The following is a 17,517-nucleotide window of genomic DNA, read 5'->3' on the forward strand; positions in this document are numbered from 1 at the left end:
AAATGCCGTACGGCTAGACAATACAATGTGCCCTGGCTAGCCGTACGTGACTCACGTACATCTAGACCTTTTGGCTAGCCGTACGGGCCCGTACGGCTAGCCACTTCCTTTGATGAAATGGGTTCAATAATATCAGTTTTAAAACGATGATATATACAATTGGTATAATTCCAACAAAATTAGTTTTATCTACTTTTTTCTATCCTTTAAATGAATGAAATTTACTTTCTTTTTCAGCCAGTGTAAATTAGAGAATGAAATGGGTTCAATAATATCAGTTTTAAATCGATAATATATACAATTGGTATAATTCCAACAAAATTAGTTTTATCTACTTTTTTCTATCCTTTAAATGATTAATATTTACTTTCTTTTTGCAACCAGTGTAAATTAGAGAATGAAATGGGTTCAATAATATCAGTTTTAAATCGATGATATATACAATTGGTGTAATTCCAACAAAATTAGTTTTATCTACTTTTTTCTATCCTTTAAATGATTAAAATTTACTTTCTTTTTGCAACCAGTGTAAATTAGAGAATGATTCTATTCTGTATATAATGCGATATGAAAGTGTTTTTCGGCAAAGTAACAGTCTAGCGTCAAAAAAACATGGAAAAGCCGAAAAACACATTTCTACGGGCGTTAAAATAGTCGTAGTTCAAACAAGAGCCGCTATTAATTCTTTTTCAACCTTTTAAATGAATAACTATTACTTTCTTTTGTTACTGGGCAATGGAAAATATCAGTGATATTATTTTTGGGGGCGCAAGCCCCCAATGTAATTACGATAAATTCAGCTTACTACCTTTTGAACGCAACTAGGCTATCTAGCTGCGCTGAGCAAAAATAGTTCCAATATTTTGCCATAATATTCAGATCATCATAATACCTTATCTATTTTAAAATTGACTGGTCATTTTATTACTAAATTTTAAATCCTTTTATCACAAAATTACATATACCATTGCTTTACGCGATTTGAATATTACTACGCTAGCAGTCGATAAAAATTTAATGAGAACCAGTTTATTTGTTCTACCTTCTGGTTCCCGATGCATGAGAGCCAAAGTACTTGCATAAATTTGGTGCCAATTTTATCAAGTCATAAATTAACTAACTATCATAGAACACAATAATTCAGGAAAAATGGAATACGATTTTCATATTAGATAACTTTCAAGCTTAAAATGGTTAAAAAGTGTGAATGACAGAGTAAAAATTTGTATGCGTATGAATACGAACTATTTTCCCTCTGACGTCATTTTCCCGAAATCGCAATCTTGGTCAGTTATGTGTTTTGACGCTCATCTATTTTGACGCCATTTTTGTTTTGACCTAAGAATTGGTGAAAACGACCTTGTATGACGTCATAATTTGCTGACTGCACTGCAACCATGTATTTACAACGTATAACTAAAACATTTGGAAAGACAGAGACATTTCACTAAAAATACTTCACCTTTATCAAATTTACTGTATTTTTTCATCTTTTTACTAATGCAAAATCAATCAATGTTTATGCAAGCCTTAATTTTGCAAATACAGCCTTTGAAAAATCTTGACCTGCCCTTTTCTGTTTCTGTTCTCCATTTTAAAATGTCTAATGAGTGTCATGTGACCAAAACTTTGCAAAGTGTCCTTAATATTCACTGTTGCAAAAGGTGTACAGCTTATATTGTTTGAAAACGTTAATTGGTTTTTAATTGATACTGAGTAAAATTCATAATGGGTTGATTATCGTATATAAAGTTTAAAAAAGAAAGAAAAAAATTCATTTCTTAAATCAACATATACATATCTTTACAACACTTTTCATTTTAGATATATTTTTCAGCTCTGTAAGCCAAAAGCAGATGCTATTCATCAAGATTATTGGTAAATACATTCAAGCTTAAAGATGCAGGTGCACCTATTAAGACGACTGCCAGGGTGTATGGCATTCCCAAATAATGGACAGTTTTATATGCAATAAAACATAATTTTAAATTTTCACAATGTTGTTACATTAAATGTTAGCTCATTTAAAAACTTCTTTTGCTGTACATATTGCATTACAGTGAAATATCCTTTAAAAATAACCACCCAATGAAAAGGCGTCATTTCATATGACTGTAAACAACAATGGATGCCTCCAGGGTCAGTTTACTTAAGTTCAAAACTTCAGTGATTTTGAACTTTTTACAAACATAAAAAAGGTTTGCAGTGATAAACAACATGCCATAGTAACTTTATATTGTATTTTTTTAATGATCAAATTAAATATAAAAAAATGCACTAGTTAAACAGCTTAAGGGCGTCAAAACTAATGACTCTAGGATATAATCAAGTTTTCTTCACAATCTGGTAAAGCTATTGATATATTTCGCTTGATAGACTGCAAATTTTAGTGCAGTGTCAGCTCGGCCCTAAAACGTACTCGGCCCCGAGTCAGCTCGGCCTTTTTTCAACTCGGTCCACTTTTCAATTTATTAACATATTGGTTTGTTTTATCACTCTTTATCGTTGAAACCACATAATTAATATCTGGACTTATTCAGAAACATGGAAAGATATTTTCTTAAATTATTATTACATTTTTGACTACTTTTTGAACACATCTCTATTACTCAATTTACTGTATTAGCTATCTAAGCTTAACAAAATAGGCCCAAAACTTGTCATGATATACAGGTAAAATGTAATAATTGGTGAAAAATGATAGTTTTCAATTTTGTGATCATGATTTTTGCAAGCGACTGGAGGTGCTGCCCCAGCCCTGTAATGAATAAAATCCTATCCTATGAGAGGTCCCAAAATTTTAAAGGACTAGTAATAATTATAATTGTTAAATACAATATGACGCCTGCAGGGCAGGGCAGACCGTGAGACAGGGCGGACCGTACAAGGGCGGACCGTGACTCGAGACTAGGCGGACCATATTTTGGGACATCAATAATTTAATACTTTGGTTACATTAGTCCACATATAAATACTTTTTAAATCACGGTCCGCCTAGTCTTGAGTCACGGTCCGCCCTGGTCCGCCCTGTCTCTTGGTCCGCCCTGTCCGTAATTCAATATGACGTAAGTTAAGATATATATACTTATTTCATACATGTAGATCTGATTTTCACAGTTTTGCCATTATCAGATGTAGGATTTCATGATATTTATGGTCAGTCCATAATTTTATAGATTTTTTATTTGTAAATTTATACACATTTATATATGAAAAAAGTAGTTAAAATTCAAAACCACAGGTCGATAACACAGACACTTGGGGTTTGGAGCTCAAAACGCCTTTAAAATCCAAATAAAATGCATATTTGTCAATCCCAGGACATGTACTGATCATATATATAAAAAAATCTTAATATATGCCGTTTTGAAAAAAAATCATATTTCAACAACTATAATAATACACAAGATAAAAATGTTCGCCGGAAAAAATCCGCACCCCTACCGTCATAATCACCATGTATTTTATTCCATTTCCAATATTTTCACATAATCCTTTGGTCCATCGACACAGAAGATATAATTCTTCACGATGATGGTCAATTTTAAACTTCAACGGTAATATAAACAACGCAACAGCCGAAATAAACATCAATATTATCGCCGTTTTTTTCCAACGACAAAATCTTTCGATAAATTCAATGGACCAGACGGCTATGAACGAAGCTATCCGATTATGTGGCCCCAGCTTTGCCGTGTGCAAAATGCGCAGCGCTTTTAAGTTTGGGAACCACATAATCGGATAGCTTCGTTCATAGCCGTCTGGTCCATTGAATTTATCGAAAGATTTTGTCGTTGGAAAAAAACGGCGATAATATTGATGTTTATTTCGGCTGTTGCGTTGTTTATATTACCGTTGAAGTTTAAAATTGACCATCATCGTGAAGAATTATATCTTCTGTGTCGATGGACCAAAGGATTATGTGAAAATATTGGAAATGGAATAAAATACATGGTGATTATGACGGTAGGGGTGCGGATTTTTTCCGGCGAACATTTTTATCTTGTGTATTATTATAGATGTTGAAATATGAATTTTTTTCAAAACGGCTTATATTAAGTTTTTTTGATATATATGATCAGAACATGTGCTGGGATTGACAAATATGCATTTTATTTGGATTTTAAAGGCGTTTTGAGCTCCAAACCCCAAATGTCTGTGGTCGATAATAATAAGATTACTGATTATATTATTAAATATAACAGATTCCAGATAATGTGAGTATCGGCGTATTTTACGCTTTAAAATCAACTAAAAACGTACAAGGTTACCAGTTTGTTGCGTTCATTTACGCACTCTGTAAATTAATTACGCAAAGAATGTAAATTTGAAGTGTTTTTGTTGTATACTTTCATTTTCGAAACAGCTGATTGACTGCTTCCATTTAACAGTTGACTGTGTATCTATTTCCAATTAATACCTGTCAAGATACTTTCAACTATTTTTCTCTGTAAACCAGTCCAATTACGTCTTTATTGCTTACGTGCTTGATAAAACAATTGTTCTATTTTCTTGATAATTGCAAGGATTTATTAATACACATGTTGTGCATGGTTGCTTCAAGGGCTAATCAAATTGACATTTTTTTCACACAACTCCGGGGAAACTATTGTAAACCGTAGTGTATTTAAAATGAAAAGAGCACAAGAAAATGTGAATCATAATATACATGAATGGAGGCGCTGTAAACATACAGAAATCGGCAATTGACAGGTGGTTATCTGCATTAATTGGTTATGTCATTGTCGACGATTATTGAGGGTAAACAATATAAATATGCACATGAAAGGCCTTTCAACTGAAATGAAATTCATGCTGAATATCTGCTAAATTTCACATGATCTTTCAGGGAAATAAATAAAAGATGTTTATTTTGATATTTCCCCCTTAATTATCAAAGATATTTTCCAGGAATTAAATTATTTTTAACAAAAGTGTGGTACAGTCATCTTTTATTCTGTTCGCTACTTAATAAAAAATGAAATACCACTAAATCTGTAATGCTATTTTAGTCTTGTAGAGATTGATTGGACCAGACGTAGTGACTTAGAATTTATTTTTGTTTTAAATGTATATAAAGAGAAAGATTTATGTAATAAACTTAGTAAGAGAATGGTGTGTTAATTTTAATGTAATAAAGTATGGTGCATTAAAACAGAGTACGTCCTTTAATTTTACTCTGTAGATTTTTGATCTATTTAAATTTACCCCCACATTCTGGAAAGTGGGGGTAAGTAATTACCCCCAGTGTCAAAAAATTATCTGGAACTCTGTATAACAGTATGGTAATATTTAGAACAATTTGATGACTATCAATTTTCACTTTAAACAAAAATTTAAAAGTCATCATACACTGATGAAACTTACCTCATTACCTTTGTTGATATAAACAATCAATAAAAACAACTTGTCTTTAGCAGCGGAATTTTATATACATCATATTAAGTCATCATTACTTTTATTGTTTAACATCTATATGATTATTATACAAATAGTATTCATGGAAGTATATGAATTGGTAGAGGAAGGAATAATTTATCATGGCAGTGGCTAGCAGTATGAACCAGTATTGTTTGACAAAAGTGCTGGCTGTATGCGAGTCAAATACGACTAGCATATACTCACTGTTGAGGCTAGCTGTTCAGCATTTTAAAAATGATTTGTCTAAAACAATAATATGCAAACTTGTTTTTCTAAAATAAGATTTTATTGAATATCATATAAAATTTCAGTCAATGCGAAAGTAAAAAATAAATTCCAGCCGCAAGGACTGGGATCCTTAGACTGATGATTTTTCCCCGGCCCGGACTCTGAAAGTTTTTTTTTGTAGGGATGGGGGAGGGATATTGCCATAATTATAAAGAAAAATATTTAGCATACCGTATATGAATTATCAGACTCAACTATAAGACACTAAAGAAAAAAATATACAGAAACATAATTGATAAAACATTAGCATAATTCACAAGAAAACAATACATCTTTCAAAGGTTTAATTTTGAAGATTGGAGAAAAAATATGTTTTGGTAAAGAAATTATCCAAGACAAGATGGTGGCTTACATTACTTAGCAAAAACTGGTCGTATCCTGCGGTGATTTTGGTTATCTTGGTCCGTGAATACAAGCAAAAATTAAAAAAATAGATCGATCTTGGAATCTTTGCATATTTTAGAAGGCCAAAAATTGTTTCAAACTGGCTGAAATTTTATTCGGACATGACAACTGACTGTATCGAAATTTATCTCCGCCCTACTGATTTTTAGTTGGCGAGGTCCGAGGACCGACAGCCTTTCGCACAGACTGCAATTTACAGTTGGTATAGTAATTTTTAGTGTTTAATGATCAAAAGATTTTTTTTCCTTCTGAAAATCATGGAGTTGAATAATTTAAATCTGTGTGAAAGCGCAAAGAGAAAGAGACTGAAAATTAATTTATTATTTCTATGGACAATATAGATGTAATACATTTGTAATCAAACATGTGGGTCAATTTCCAACAGTAGTTGAATTATGACAAAGTATTTTTAATAATTTTATTTCACTTTTAGCTACTTGAAAATTTCACGCTGGATGTTTGCTTACCATTACATTTTGCATAAGAGCTCTATGATTGACATTAAAGTCCACGGGCCAATTCATGTCTGATATATCTTTCCGATATCTTGTTATAATATAAAAGACTGAACGTCATCGTAGAATTTTTAGGAAAAAATTTATATGTTCATTCTTTGTAAAAATGTTAGAAGACTTGCAAGTTACCGATTTTATCATTGCATTTATTTATTATTAAAAAAATGCTGAACGGCTATCCTCAACAGTGTGTATAGACTAGAACTTTCAGTTTGCATTTAGGGTCAAAATATATTGTTACAGTCATGACGGCTTTCCCGTTGCTGTCAACAAACTTTAACCTTTTTCATAACTTTTCAGATCTTGGTGTATAAAGTGTCTTCATACTTGGCCACAACAACCCTTCAAATAGACCAGACTAAACTTGACCTCCATATAAACATTCAAGGTAAAATATTTAAATTTTCCTGATTTTTGCTATTAGTGGCTATGACTTTGTTATTTTTGAATGGATTGTCTTCAAACTTGTACGCAACAATCTTTCAGGATAGGACCTGATTCACTTCATTAATGTCCTTGAAGCTTTTTTGTGATCAGAAGTTGTGCAGAATAATACAAATACAGAACAATTTCATTTACTTGGTTTTTGCAACTTCTGAGACAATGGATTTTAAAGATAGTTGTTTTTCTTAAAATTTACGGACAGTATAGTAGATTGTAAAGACATTTAGTACATACTGTATATACACTATAACTACTATAGTATACTATAAAAATCTTTGTTCTTGGACAATTTTGAACAAATTGTTTCTTAAACAGTGTAAGAAATTAGGATTTGAATCGACTAGCCTGGTCGGACTACCAGATTGGAATATTCACTAGCCCAAAAGACATTTCACTGGCACGATTAATTTGTTCAAAACAGTTGTTCATATTGCCTCTGAAAATACAGTAGCCTGGTCAGGCTTGTTACTGTGAAAAGTTGGTAGCCCGCGGAGAAATGTAGTAGTCGGGCCCTCGGACTACTGTTTCTAACACTGCTTAAATAATTGATTTGATATCAACTAACATAATTATTGGGATACTATATGTATATCTAATAATAATTATATTTTATCTTTCCAACTTTCTGTTTCAGATGGTCGGCCTACATGTCAGATTTGTAAATGTGAATGACACGATATCGATTTTAAGGATGCTTTAGGGTCAATGAGGATGTAATCAAGAGAGATAAAGGCTAAAATGTGAGACTGTCAATCTGACAAACCTTGCAGTGAATAAATGGTAAAATGTTTCTTTCAATAGCATGGCATTTAAGGAAACGGTACATAATTATTTAGAAGTGGTTGTATATGATATTTCTTAATTATAATATTCTAATAGCTTTTTTTCTTGACTTGTTTAAAGGCTGACACAGGACAGTTTATTTTAAGTCCGTGAGCTTCTGTCACTGGATAGACTATATTGTCACAAAAATCCAAATTTATAAAAAGGAATTACAGTGTATTTAAATATCATCTTATAGAATAGAAATTAGGAACAAAATTAATAGCAAGAACAATTGTGACATGTAACATGTATTTAGAAAGTCAGCTTTCCTTTCCTTTCAACCTCAGGAGAATTCACATTAATTTAAAATAATGAATATTCACAATAAGCACTCTGACATATCTGACATATATGATTATCTTACCTTCACTAAGCTGTCTATAGCTTATCAGAATCACTCACATTTATAAATTTAAATAATTTTGAAAAAAATTGCTGCTTAGCAAATAGATAAAATACTTGGTGTCTCTGTGGCGATTGGTTGACTTTAAACCTCAAAGCCTTTTACTGCTGTAGGTTCGTGCTCTGCAAGTGTTTACGGATTATTTCATGTGAGAAAGCTATCCAGCTCATTTTTAGGAACATTGATGGTACATTGTGCTTTAAATTGCCCCCCCCCCCCCCCCCGAAAAAGAAAACAACAAAAATAATGGAATTTTTATTTTGCAATTAACTTTTGCTAAACAAATATTTCAGGAAACAGAGGCGCTTGTATGATAGAACAGTAATAGCAGGAGTGATAAGGACAGATGCATGTAGATGTGTCTTCATGTCGGAAACACTAGAGAAATTGAAATATTTGGGTTTTTCAAAATAACTTGACTTAATCTAATTAGAAAAAGAAATGACATTGAGGAGAAAACTAGTCACCAGTCTTTCACCAAGAACATGAGATAACTTTCCAATATTTGAAATATCATAATATGTATAGAACTTGAATGAGCGACCAGTTTTTCACCAGGAAAATAAGATCACTTATATCTATTTTTGAAATATGTATGAACAGAACTCTATCAACTTCAAGGTGAGAGTTTATCACGAAGAACATGATATAACCTATGTATGAACAGAATCACATTTGAATTATAGAGGCGCCAGTTCATCACCAAGAAGAATGAGCTAACTTATCAATGTTTTGAAATCTGTTATACCCCCGCACAACAAAGTTGTAAGGGGGTTATACTGGAATCAGCTTGTCAGTCCATCAGTTTTTCCTTGTCTGCCCAATAACTTAAGATTCCTTTGACCCACAGTCTTCATATTTGGCATGGAGGTAAGTCATGGTTAGTAGATGACCTCTTATTAATTTTGAGAACACCAAGTCAAAGGTCAAGGTCACAGGGGTCTTGACTGAAAAAGCTTTTCTGCCCAATAACTTAAAAATCCTTCGACCCACAGTCTTCATATGGCATGGAGGTTAGTCATGATTAGTAGGTGACCCCTATTTATTTTCAGGTCATCAGGTCTAAGGTCATGATCACAGGGGCCTTGGCTAATTAAAGCTTGTCCGCCCAATTACCTAAGAATCCTTTGACCCATAGTCTTCATATTTGGCATGGAGGTTAGTCAAGATTAGTAGAATACCCCTATTGATTTTGAGGTCACTGGGGCAAAGGTCAGGGTCACAGAGGCTTTTATTACAATTAGCTTGTCTGCTCAAATGGCCTCATATATTCATCATAAAACACCTCCGAGCAAGGCTGCATGAAATGGGTGGGGGGTGTTATTGAAGTCATTCAATGGCAGTTTCAGTTTTGAGGTCAGTAGGTCCAAGGTAAAGTTCACTTTGATCTTTTCCACTAAAACATGTAGAATATATAACTTAGCAATGCGCTGGCTTACTTCCCTCAGATTTGGCTGGGAGGTTGTCTGAGCTGTAAACGACTACTGTTGATTCTGACAAATTGGTATGTGGGGGTATTCACGCCATGACAATGGCAGTTCTAGTTTGTACAGAAAATATCAAGGTGCAAGTTTCTTTTATTAAGAATAGACTTATTGATTAGATAACAATATTTACAAACATTTATAATACCACACCCATTTAAAGTATTTCAGCTGAGAGTGTATTATCCAAAATACATGTATTGTTATAATGTACTTTACTGGGATCCTACATGTTTACCGGACAATCAGTTTACCTGACAAAAGCTATTCCTGCTGAATAGTGCTTTTATTTTTGCTTTGATTAAAAAATCATCTGGTCTGAATCATACACACACTTAATATTTCAAAGTAAATAACAACAAAACCACTCTCAGGTAAATATGGTTGGTTCAGTTCTTTATTTACTAACATACCCTTTTTTTACTAATTATTTCATGCCCTGGTCATGCGGGGGAATAATCTGTTCTGCGCATGTCCGAATAAAGAGGCCCTTAATGGGTTATTTTAGATAGGTTTTACTTTTAATTCTTCTCCACGTTATCTCAGGAGACAATCGAAACATATTTTAATAGTAAAACGTAATTTTAAAATTAGTCCAAAGAGTATCTCGTTGTTGTCTTTTACAATGAAATGCACATTAAACAACATATAAGGGAACAGGTTACGCCCATGGGAGGAATCTCTACATGAATTTACATTTCAGAAATATAAATAAAATAAAGTTTGGCTTTTGTAACATGCTACATGATGACCAAAAAAACAAACTGTATGACAAAGAACAGAATTCTATTTAAATATCAAATTGTTTTATACGTTTAACCCTTTCCCCCATGAGCATATTGTGAAAAATGGCCGTTTTCACTGAAAAGCCTCCTGTTACAAGTTCGTTCAAACTGCTATGAAACTATGAAAAATGCTTCAATACCAATCAAACTTGGCACAAATGTTGACTGGACCATTGCCTTTGTAACGACATGCTCAGTCTTAAATTTCCTGTAACCATTGCAAAGAGGGGACATCTCAAAATTGCCAAAAATCACTATTTTGCCTCGATTTTTTCCATCAAAATTTATTTCAAAGTGCTGCAACTTCTCAAGGATTTGAGATAGAGTCAAAGGCTTTTCAGCGTTGGTTACACGTTACATTATGATCGACCTGGGGTCATTTTTAACCTCTCACAAGTCCAAAATTTTCTTGGCGATGAGGGGGACTCCGCCCCCTTCAAACCCCCCTAACAGAAGGGGGCACATCCCCCTTCTGGCAACCCCCTGATGTATCTTTGGATGGGGGCGGCGCCGAAAAAGCAACATTTCTCAAACGAAAACATGTGTTTGGGCCCAAATAGGACATTTTTTCATTATTTGAGGCCTAATAAAAGGGGGGGGTCGAAAGTGCGTTTGTTCGCGTATATATGAGGTAAAGGGTTAAGATCATTAAGAATCAATACGTGTTAATTTCAATTACAACTCCATATATTGGCGGCCTCTTCGTTACAAGCATGGCTGCAGTGTCTTGTTTTAGTGACATACTGTGTTTTTTTTAATATCTTAACCTTGCCTTTCAATAGTTGTACTTTCCTTGCTGATTATTTAAATATTAATTTCAATTGAGGACTTTAAAAAACTTGAAACGCAATGTCCGGTAAATTGAGCTGTCTACAGGATTTTTTCTCTCTTATAGTGCCCTACTTTAAAGACACATTTCTGCCGTCAAATGTTTAATTTTATTTTTGTTAAAGTAATGTTTACTTGTATTAAGAACCCAAAATTATTTGGGTAAAATTCCACTCTTTTTTATTGTTTTAAATAAAAGTTACAGGGAAAAAACATCATATTTTGTCCGGTAATATGTAGGATCCCAGTATAGTGTATTTATTGATATATTTATTGTAAAGTTTTGATTCTACTAGATTTTAAAAACATTTAGATATTACTAGATCTTGAAAATATTTTGTTCCATGCTCTTTCATTTAATTTTGAATAATGAATCCAATAAATACCAATAATAAGTATAGGATTAAAATTGATAATGTTTTCTATCTTTAACTTATATAAAAAAAAGTAATGTTTAAACTGCTGGTTAGATTTCAAACAGGACTAAACAGGGTTGTACAGTGCCATCCTTAGTTGTGCACATTGTTGGCATGTTCTCATTGTCGGATACCCACGGCCGAACCATTAACATTCATCATTGATTGCATGTTATGTGACATGTTTATCAATCGTGGGTATCCAACGATGGCATGTTCTGTTTCTCTGCACAAAATGGCCCCAGAGTTAAAAAAAGAAAAATCTATCACATGTAAAACTGCCAAAATTCAAAAGAGTGATCAGAACCATACACAGTTTTGGGAGACATGTTTTTGTAACAAAAGCCCTTCAAGTTCATATATGACCTTGGCCTTTATTTGATATAAAATATCTTTGGAGTTAGCTGGAATTGTCATTACTTTGTTATTATTTACAGATTTGAATCATGCTTGAACAAACAAACACAGAACCAACATGTTGAATTTTTCTGATATAACTTTGACCTTTAAATGACCATTACCTCCAAGGTTAAACAATTGAAATTCGCTCACATTGTCATAACTTTGTTTTTGTCTATGATTTGATTCATTCTTGGACAAAAGAACAATTATCATTCAACTATGACCTTTACTATTCAAATTTGAAATTTACTTTATACATTTATATTATGTTTTCTAGGAGTACTGTAATAGATATTACAATATTCTCCTACTGATGTGTTTGACTTCCAATATAAGAAAAAGCCGAGCATGGCCCAAGCTAGATAGTGGCTCTTGTTTTCAATGCCAACTTGATTATATGTATCCATTCCAATTTACATTCTCACATGTATTATCTATTTTGCTTGAAAGGTTTCTACAAAAAATAAGTTTGTTCTTACAGTCCTGGTTTTATTTTAGAAATATTTTATAGACAGTTAAATTTTCTGTTTATTTTCTATCTGCATAATCATTTCTTGGAATAAATATAGTAAGTACACTGATTTATGTGTTATACACTCACATAAGGAAGTACTTTACATGAAAATTGGTTAAACAACTATGGTTTCCCAACAAAATCCAATGTCATAATTTAAAATGTTTATTCATGATATATATGATATCAATTATGCATTTTGCCTGGGTTTGTTAGTATGTTCTTGGTACATGATTTTCAATTTTGACAAGAGTTTGGAGGCGATACTATTATATTGTGTACAAAATGGGCACTTATTCAAATTTGAAAGTAGAATGATATCAGATTGGAACACCTAAAGTAGATTGCTACACACACAATGAAATAGCATTATATTTGTAAGCAAAAATACATTTTTCAACCGTTTAAATGAATAACTATTACATAAAATTTATTACCTTTGTAAAATGTTAGTTATTTTTTGTAATAAGTACAGTATGAAAAAGTCAGTGGTGAAACTTATAGGTTGGCTAAGGGTGAGGTTTTAGATTGTTGAATTTCGGCCATCCATCTTATGTCAAGTCTGGTCTGTCCACACTTAGCATTGTCAGATACCCACGGCCGAACCATTTACATTTATCAATTATGTCAGGTTAAATGTTAATCAACCATGTGTATCCGACGATGACATTACAGTTGTTAACAATCTGCTGGTCATTTAGTTTTTATTTGTTTGGGTCGTCAGACCAAACAAATAATGGTAGCGAAATTTCAGAGTCGAATGCTGTTAATTACATGCCTAAAGTAGTCCACTATTTGAAGCGGTTACTTTCCTTTATATGTACACTAACGCCGAAAAATTCAGGGGAGATCAATGCGTAAAGATTGTCAAATGACAGGCGCATTAATTTTCAAGCAAAGTAGTTCCCGAATAAGATAATCTTTAAGATAAGATAAGATAATCTTTATTTATAGTCGGTTTCATAAAAACATATAAACATTAGCTATATAAGCTATTTTCCGACATAACTGACTATCCTTTAACAATTCAAACAAACAATCTGTATAAAAGAAAATATATAAAGGTATTAAGAAGATCAATGTACATTTATGAAAGACTCTGTAAAACAGTTAAGATTTATCAGCACATATAAATATGGGTAAGAAAGCATTAAATGATTAAAAGCAAATATAACACTATAATCAAGCATCACATAAAATTACATCATACAAGAATTCTATTTATTCGAATGGTCGAATATTTCTTATATTGTTTCATTCTTTATAGGTATACACTCTTACAGTTAGCTCCATGATTATTTACATCTGTGTTAAACAACAGGTTTAGCGTAGAAATAATAAGTTACAAACCTTAATTTATAATAATATGGTTTTCTGCAGGCCGACGACTCTATATCCACAGTGGCCGAAGGGTTTGCACGCTCGCTAAGGAATCGAGAGGTCTGTAGTTCATATCCCAGTTGAGGCACATCATTTTTTATCAAATAAACATTGAATTGACCATCAGTGTTGCAATTAGTCTTATAGCCAATTTACTACAGTTAAACACTGAAAAGCATTGGTGGCACTTTACAAAAACAAATTGATTTATAATCTCACAACCTTCACCTTTCTGACATTCTGAGACCCAAACAAATTCAGCGCCATCTGTGCTTTGATATAACACTCTACTGGTCACACTTTTGTCCCAATTGTCACACAACATCGTAAGAATGTGTGTGACAGATTTTGCTCGAGTTTGAACATGGATCACATTGGTTGAAAATCAGAAGTAGGTCACAGTAGCCAAAAAATAGAAAAAAATGTTTTAGCTCAATGGTTCATCTAATGTTAAGAAGTTGGTAACACAGCCTGATTATGGAAAAACCCTTGTTAACTTGCTGTCAAATAGAAATGAATTTCTTGGAAAGGTTGTACATGAAGACTATATGTAACAATTATTGAATAATGAAAATATTACACTACATTTGAATTGTTTTGATTATAGATTTCATAATTTTATTAATAAACGATAAAGTAATGCATTTAAAAATTAATGTGTAGAGATTAATACAACACACCGGAATATATGAATTAATGCATCAAAGTACAGTACATAGACGTACTATAATTTGGTAATTAAGTCTTGTAGGATGATTCAATTAATTGACTTGTATAGAGTTCAAGCCAGATCATGTATTTTATTGGATAGCTTCACTGGAGACTCAATATGACCGTTTCAATATACTATACTGCAGTCCATTTAACGGGTGTTTCAAAAAAATGATTTCTTTATTGCTCATCTATCAGCTTGCCTAGCAATACACAGATGGAACATCACATCTTCCTTGTCTCATAAATAATTTTGGAAGAAAAAAGCCTTGGAGCATGTAAGTCACTTGTTAGGGACATTGACCTTGGTCAGAAGATGACCCCTATTGTTTTCGAGATCAGTGATTAAAATCAACATGGCTTTGATGACAAAAATGGATTATATTATCAAGCAATGTATACTTCAGTACTTTCAGTGCTTTGATTCTTTTGTATCAAAGGCAAAATTAAATACAAATGTACACGTTCCCTGTTGTAACAATATGAAGCCTCAGACAAAAGTAACCTGTGAACTAGTTCTGGCTTCCATAACTTTATATGTCGCTTTTTATTTTGACGCTGTGCGACAGTAAAGTTATGGGTCAACCCTATTTGCAAAGTCTACAAGAATTTTGGCAGTTTGTGTGCCGGACATAAAACCTATTAAAAACACCCTTACTAATCAAATTGGGGTCAAATAAAAATACTATTTGATAAACAAATCAATTTTGAATCAATTCTTGTTTTGTTTTTAAATGAAACTTCAATGACATTGTGTACCCAACTATTTGTTAAGGAAATATGTAGAGAATGTTTACCAATATGGAGTCTGCTTTCAAATGAAATCTCGCGGGACTTCAAGTTTTGGGAATTCTAGCATCTATTTTTAGTAACGACCATACACAATTTTTAGTAAGCGTACGATTTTAAATAAAAACAAAAATAATAATTCATGAATCATCACCTAAAACAATATAAATCCAACATGTTTTTGGTACAATGTCTGTTATTGAATAAATACACCGTTATTCATATTTGCAAAAGCCATGTTTTCAATTAAAAATAGCATTTGGTCACGTGTCACTAAATGTCATGCAAAGGTATCCGAACCTAAATTCTCGCTAGTCACGTGATAATTAGGGCAGCAATGGTGGCGAATTTGATGAAATGTGAACCCACTGATTAACTTTGAGGCATTATTTCATCAATCTAACGTTCTGTGTTCAAAAATATAGACTGAAGTGTCCCAAATATATCTAACTACCTGTATTAAAATAGCTTTTGTCCAGATCACGCAAATTTATTGAATTACAGCATGACATAAATATGTCACGGTTCTGGTTGACTTTCGATACGGGATTGGCTTCAGCGAACAGGTCTAGCAGTACTATAAAACCTGTTCGCTGAAGTCTCTTTAGCTACCTGTGAACCAGCCTAGCTCTGAATGTGGCATATCTATTGTTATTGCTCCCCCTATTTGTGTTTACTATTTTTTTGTCCATGGGCCCGGATTTTATCATTTACTCCCTTCGATTTACAGCTAAAAATAAATTCGGATTTTATAACTCCTTTCGATTATTATATTGGTTCCCCCTTCGGGTCATATTAATTAATGAGAACCGGAAAGCAGTTCTGCTGTACATGAATTCGAAAGCTATAAATAGCTATTAATGTTCTGATTTTTGACACTTAGTAATAAATTTGTTATTTCCCTTTTTTAGTAGTACATGAAATTAAAATGTGTTACATTACACACAGCATATCAAGTATACTGTTAGTATATTGGTAAGATTTCAGGCATAAGACTTTAATAATTTTGCTTTTGATAATTATTCTTAATTTATATTTATGAAACTAAATGTTTAATAATAACATGTTGATATATTGATTGTTTTGAAATAATTATAACTTTAGTATATAAGGTTACATTTCTGTGGCAACATTGGTTATGCACGCCATTGCACGCAGGTAAATTATCAACACTCTGTGCTTCAAAATTAACTCTTTAAGGGCATGACTTGTGACATATCCGGGGTTCGTTCTCGACAGCGAAAGCTGCATTTTGTACCCGTACGGGCGGAAGGACCCTCATTTAGCATAAACTACAGATAGATAGATCAGAAACTTTGATATGCAGTTTCAACATGAGGTGTATTTTTTATGAATGGTTTTATTCCCAATAAATCAATTAACAATAGCTTTTTATATATCACAAATGTCAAGTAGCTTTTATATCTTTGACTCGCATAGTGAATTTCCTCATACCTGCCTAAAATTCAGGTAATTACAGTCTTCTATCAGTAATGAAAGAAACCATTTTTTTAGTTTGACATAAAAAATGCATGTTATATTGCTATATTATAATATAAGTCCTTTTTGTTACTATTTGTATATTTGTTACAATTGTAATAATAATAAAAACAGACTTTTATATTTTTATCATCTAATGTTACTGACTACAGTAGTGACACATTTACAAAATACAGTACAGTCATGTCACATAACAGTCTTGTTTGTATTCAATGGAATTACTTTCCTTACCAGGTAGGCATCAGTGAAAGCATTTTTTTTAATTAAATATCTGGCCCCTCTTTTTAATTATGGACAGTGCATAAGATAATTATGCGAAAAATGGTTTACAAAACATTCGGAAAAAATCTGCAATAGTACTTAATCTGAATATAACATGACCTATGCGTAGGAATAATTTGGTCATG

This window comes from Ruditapes philippinarum, unplaced genomic scaffold, assembly GCF_026571515.1.
Source record: "Ruditapes philippinarum isolate M1 unplaced genomic scaffold, ASM2657151v2 ctg1844_1_1_1_1, whole genome shotgun sequence".
NCBI lineage: Eukaryota > Metazoa > Mollusca > Bivalvia > Venerida > Veneridae > Ruditapes > Ruditapes philippinarum.